The sequence below is a fragment of the Triticum dicoccoides genome, chromosome 1A (assembly GCF_002162155.2).
Source record: "Triticum dicoccoides isolate Atlit2015 ecotype Zavitan chromosome 1A, WEW_v2.0, whole genome shotgun sequence".
NCBI classification, from domain to species: domain Eukaryota; kingdom Viridiplantae; phylum Streptophyta; class Magnoliopsida; order Poales; family Poaceae; genus Triticum; species Triticum dicoccoides.
This window is the reverse complement of record NC_041380.1, coordinates 529,155,063-529,161,253: the sequence shown is the minus strand read 5'-3', so window position 1 is coordinate 529,161,253 and position 6,191 is coordinate 529,155,063. Positions and strand designations below refer to the sequence as shown.

Below are 6,191 nucleotides of genomic sequence, written 5' to 3'. Positions count from 1 at the left end.
AAACTTCTATTTCATTACTACTGCACACTCTCTTCCTCTGAATGTTTTTATAGAACCTCTAGAAATTCATGTGACCATATGACATTATCCTAAAAAATTGTCATTGTCACTTGGTATTACACAAACTTCAGTTTCTGTTCATATAGATGGCACCTGTGAGAGAAAAATATGATTTAGAAAATTCTACCTAAATTCAGAAATAAATTGACACTAAAATTTCCATTTGAGCATTTTCTCAAACTAACGAGCGGTCTATTTGGTCTTAGAGATACATGCATCTTTCTCCACGGCGTCTCCTACGGGGCAAAAGGTGTGGATATGTATTCATCCGAAACTAAAGAAACAACAATTATCACACACTACCGGACTCGCCACCTATGCCGACGGCCCAGGGCCGTCGGCATAGGCCATTTCCCGTCGGCATACATCTATGCCTACGGCTGCCGTCGGCATAGCCCCGTCAGCATAGATCACGTCAGCGTAGTCTTGTCAGACCGTCGGCATAGTTTAGCCGTCGGCATAGGGGCCTATGCCGATGGCTTCCGTCTGGCCGTCAGCATAGTTTAGCCGTCGGCATAGGGGCCTATGCCGATGGCTTCCGTCTGGCCGTCAGCATAGTTTAGCCGTCGGCAGTGATTTTCACCTGACGGCAATGGACGACGCCGTCAAAAGCGCTAACAAATCACAGGTCGCCGCATGGCAGAGGTATGCCTACGGCTTTGCCGTCGGCATAGGTGAAAATCTATGGCGACGGCTTTGCCATCGGCATATCTCACCAGGGTATGCCTACGGCAAAGCCGTCGGCATAGATTTTCACCTATGCCGACGGCATTGCCGTAGGCATATCCCTGCCACATGGCAGGCCCTGGGTAGCCCTGTGCATATCTATGCCGACGGTTTAACTGTAGGCATACTTACGAACCAAAACCAAAAAATAATACTAGCCAAAAAGGCTAGCAATTTCCAATACAATTATAAGACATGATTCAACAACCATGGATTTGCAAACACAGACCATAAAATATTTTTGATGTACACAACATTTTCATTCTAAGAATCCATTAAAAAATACTAGCCTAAAAGGCTAGCAATTTCCAATACAATTATATGACATGATTCAACAACCATGGATTTGCAAACACAGACCATAAAATATTTTTGATGTACACAACATTTTCATTTTAAGAATCCACTACAGCATCAAAGGAGAAGGCAGAGGGGCGGTGCCGATGGTGCGGGAGACGGGGCGGCGATGACAGAGGTGGCATGCGGTCAGTTTAATGAACCAAGGATCCTACACATAAGGATGAATATGTAATATATACACTGCATCTACCAAAAGGAAATCACCAAAATGTTACAAGAAATACTTCTACCGGGAGGCAAACAAAGATTTCCGTTGTAAATGATCTGATGTTCGCACTGCATAGCTGATACAATAGGATTTCTTCACATTATTCAATTACTGGGAAGGATCAATTACACATATGGATGAACTACTAGTACAGGAGTAGCTTGCTGCCAACACTACTTGCTAGCTGCCAACACTACTAGCTAGCTAGATTAAACACCAACAATTAACAAAACCTAGCTGCAGTAACCAACAACCATAAATGAGGTAGTACAAGAGCAGAATTTAACAAGTGTGCTACTCTGAATCATCATCACTGTAAATAGGAATGATCTTTCTCATGGCACAAGCATAAACAAAATCACCCATGTGCATGAAACAGAGCAAGGTACTGCTATAGCAGCACAAGAGAGGGAGCTAGAGGTGGGAGATGGACTCACCGGAGAGGAGGTTGTAGTCGATGCCGAACACGAACGCGTCCGCAGTCATGCGGTAGAGGAGGTTGTAGCCGAGTTGGACCATGTGCGGGGTGTCGTCGTGGCGGTGGATGCCCTGGTTGTCGTCATCATCCATGGAGGATGCCTGCTGCTCCGAATCAAACGAACAAGTCAGAGCTAGTGTTGTTGAGCTAGTACAGAAATTAAACAAGCTAGTATAGGAGACACAGGCGTGCTGGTGCTAGTATCTACAGAAATCAATCGAGCTGGCTATGCGTGTGCGTGAGGTAGCTTAGTACGTACAGTACATGGTTGGGCTCCAAAACAAACAGAGAATGCTAGCCTCAACAGAATCAATCACAAGGTTATTTTTTTTGTTACTAGCACTGCTAGTTGTATGTGTTGATCCATCCATCCATGCATGGACCTAACTAATGTTGTTGTATCTCTAGACCAAGTGCAGCAACACAAGAAGAAGAACTAAAACTGCAGAGCACATGTGTACATATGACGAACTACAGAACTAGCACTACATTTTGCACAAAACAGAATTAATCATGAATGGTTCTGTCAGTGTTGATGCACTTGTTTCCAAAAAGAAATTTTCATCCAAACTACATACGCTGACATGAGCCGGTGTAATTCACACGTAATGGTGGCTTAATATGTTTCTACCACATGTCATGTTTACTTACTAGCATCTAAGAATGGATCAGGTATGAATTAGGGCATGGATATCGAGCACAGCAAGATGGTAGTAATGGAACAATAAGTTTTGGCCTAAAAAAATTTGTTTGTCAAGGAACAAGATAGACAAAAAAATGGGTTGAGAAGGTGAGTATCTCAGGGGCTGGGCTTACACATGGGTGGAGAAGGAGGTTGATTTGCTGCCACCCACACATGCATCTATCAATCAAAAAAAGAACCTTCAGGTTCTCAAAGACCTTCCTAGATCCGGCAGCAGCACGAATAGAGCAAACAGAGAGGCGTGAGGAAACCGAATCAAATCAAATCAAACATCAAAGGGAGAGACAACAACCATTTATTTTGTAGCATCTTGAGATAACTTGAGAAATCCAACCAGACCAATCCATAAGCTAAATTCTACTGCATTTTTGGGGTAGCAAGCAAAATATACTAAAAGCAGAGTCAATTCAAACCGAAGATGGACTCTAGTTCATCAATGGATGAGTGGCATTAACTATTTGAACACCACACCGTCACAGCAACAAAAGCAGTACCAAGACAAGTGCATCAGGTGTTCCATTTAGCACAAACACAAACTTTAGTTAGACTGTGCTATCAAAAAAATACGTACAGGGCTAGTTCACTAGGCATGCAAATTTGCAATATATGCAAACAAGTTTCAATCGGTCGATAGTATGCAAGATATGCCTAGCCTGGCTGCAGCAACCAACAAGGGCAATCCAAACCGAGAGCTAGCTAGCTAGGAGGACCTAGCAGTGGAGTGTGACAGCAGTAGCACCCATTCAAAATTCAGTCAAGCATGTGTGCAAGTAAAAATGCAGAGCAGAACAGAGCAGCAGCAAATTGAGAGCAAGCCTAGGAAATCAAGGAGGACAAGGGAGGCGTGGAGGGGAAGGGAAACCTCTTGCTTGAGGTTGGGCGTCGTTCCGAGAGAGAGGATGCATGCGGGGGAAGCAGGACTCCTCCTCTCCCTCGTCCCTGCATCGAGTTGCTGCTACTGCTGCGTGTGGGTGAGGAAGGTAGGCACCTCAGGGAAGGGTAGGGGAACAGATCGAATAGGAGAGGGAGGGGCTGACCTTGATGGGGTCAGAGTAGGGCTGGAGCGGCGTCGTCCATGGCCCTCCCTTTGCTATTCCAGCGCGAGCGAAACGACGGCGACAGTGGCGTGCTTGATCTGGGAGGGAGAGGATACGAGGTGAGTAAGAAAGGGTGGGTTGTGGGGGATCTCAACGGAGAGATGTATCTGTTCCGCCGGAGCCACGCCGGCGACGCGGTGGCCGAAACCCTAGCTTAGGGGACGGTCGCGGGTGACCGGTAGAGGACGCGAGCGACGAATCTGCTCGGAGGGGAAGACGGAGCGGACGGAGGCGATCATGGGAGTGTGCTTGGCGTCGTCGGCAGCTGCCGGAATCACTGGAAGCCGCCGGAATCGCCGGCGTGGGTGGCGGCGGCGGAGAAGGCTCGCGGGGAGAGAGAGAGGTCAAGGGCTGCATGGTGGGGTGGGGAGTGGTGCGGCTGTGTTGGGTCTTGGGTGGGCTCTCTCTCACTTCTCTTCCTTTCTTTTTTTTAATTTTGGTGGGTGGGAGGGAAGCGAGCTGAGTGGCGCGGGAAGGCCCAAAATTTCATTTGATTTTGTATCATGCGTGCGTGCGTTTTCTTTTTCTTCTTTTCTTTTTGGAGGTGCAGAGGAGCGTCTGGCCAGCCATCCACGTCACCGATCCGCGTGACCGGGTGGTCACCCAATAGGAAGTCTTCATTTTTGTGTGCTTCTTTACGTATTTGTTTTGCTAGATTTATTAGATTTTTTCTGAAATCTTTTCAAAGTTTTTCCACACCCTCTACGAATCATAAACCAATATTCTGCCAAATTTCATGTATTTTAAAAAAATGAACTTTTTAGAATTAAAAAATCTATAAACCCATTTTGCCTACAGTCATTTGAGAAACTGTACGCAAAGTGATTTGTTAAATCATATATGATGCCAGGGGCCTGTCGTGGCCTCTGCGAGGGTGGTCTGCAGCAGCGCTGCTGCGGCCATGGCGGTTGACTGATCTGCACGCGGCGACGGAGGGTCTCTACGGTGGCGGTTCGTCTGCATCAGGCTCGGGTGAGGCGTCTTCCTGAGAACTTAGCTGAATTGACAACTCCGGGGTGTACCCCCCTCACGGACGGCGATGGCACAGTAGTAGACGTTCTGCGGTAACGATGCGGCGTGAATATTATTAAATACTCGGAGCGCGATAAAATCACGAGTTTTATACACGACGTGGGCACATGTGAGATAGGACTAATGGTAATTTTTCATAAATTTTGGTGATGGAGAAATATCTGAACACTTCCCTCTACGCGGATTGCTCTTCGCGTGTCTACGACTGTGGCCGGCGGCCTCCAGGAGCTAGCATGCCGCCAAATCTTGCGTAGGCGACCTCTCACAAGTCTGGAAGTATTGTCGCGGTTGCAAACGCCTGGCACGCGTCTCCGGAGGTGTGCCCCACCTCACGGACGGTGCCGCCGCCGGCACCTGGAGGGGGGAAACGGACGCGTCGGGTCTACACGGAGGGGATCTTGCTGTGGCTTTGGCCCGGATATTGCTTCAAAGTGTTCCTATGGGCTGACCTAATACAACCGGATGGAGAGTTCCACTGGTCAAAGCCGTCCATGCAAAGTCAAAGGGCTAGATCCTGTGGTCAAACACTACAGGGTTAGGCGGGACGGGGGCCCTCGGGGGGTAGCAATGCCACCGGAGCGTCGCACTGGGACCTCATACATGCCGTACGGTATGGTGGCATGTCCGAAGATGTGGCACGCGTCTCCGGGGTGTGCCCCCCCTCACGGATGGCGCCACCGCCGGCATCTGGACGGGGGAAACGGACGCGTCGGGTCTACACGGAGGGGATCTTGCTGTGGGTCTGACCCGGATGTTGCTCCAAAGTGTTCCTATGGGCCGACCTAACACAACCGGGTGGATAGGTCCACTGGTCAAAGCCCGTCCGTGCAAAGTCAAAGGGTTAGATCCCATGGTCAAACGCTACAGGGTTAGGTGGGACGGGGGCCCTGGGGGATAGCAATGCCACCGGAGCATCGCACCGGGCCCTCATACATGCTGTACGGAGTGGTGGCATGTCCGAAGAGGCAGCACACGTCTCCGGGGTGTGCCCCCCTCACAGATGGCGATGACACGGTAGTAGACGTTCTGCGGTAACGATGCGGCGTGAATATTATTAAATACTCGGAGCGCGATAAAATCATGAGTTTTTTACACGACGTGTGCACATGTGCTGTAGGACTGATGGTAATTTTTCATAATTTTTGGTGATGGAGAAGTATCTGAACACTTCCCTCTATGCGGATTGCTCTTCGTGTGTCTACGACTGTGGCCAGTGGCCTCCGGGGGCTAGCATGCCGCCAAATCTTGCGTAGGCGGCCTCTCACAAGTTTGGAAGTGTTGTGGCGGTTGCAAACGCCCGGCACGCGTCTTTGGGGTGTGGCCTCCCTCACGGACGGCGCCGCCGCCGGCACCTGAAGGGGTGAAACGGACGCATTGGATCTATACGAAGGGGATCTTGCTGTGGCTTTGGCCTGGATGTTGCTTCAAAGTGTTCCTATGGGCTGACCCAACACAACCGGGTGGAGAGTTCAACTGATCAAAGCCCGTCCATGCAAAGTCAAAGGGCTAGATCCCATGGTCAAACGC

At 49.2% G+C, this 6,191-nt stretch overlaps 1 long non-coding RNA gene across 2 annotated transcripts; it reads right to left on the bottom strand.

Annotated features, from left to right (window-relative positions):
* Window positions 1-1,131: 1,131 nt before the first annotated feature.
* Window positions 1,132-4,013, bottom strand: LOC119318618. Of its 2 annotated transcripts, none has more exons than XR_005154201.1 (3): window positions 3,573-4,013; window positions 1,792-1,936; window positions 1,132-1,294 (listed from the first exon to the last, which is right to left on the bottom strand). It is a non-coding gene; the product is annotated as an uncharacterized LOC119318618 (long non-coding RNA). The 2 variants fall into 2 exon arrangements; XR_005154180.1 differs by lacking the exons at window positions 1,132-1,294; window positions 1,792-1,936 and adding exons at window positions 2,674-2,736; window positions 3,398-3,496.
* Window positions 4,014-6,191: the final 2,178 nt, after the last annotated feature.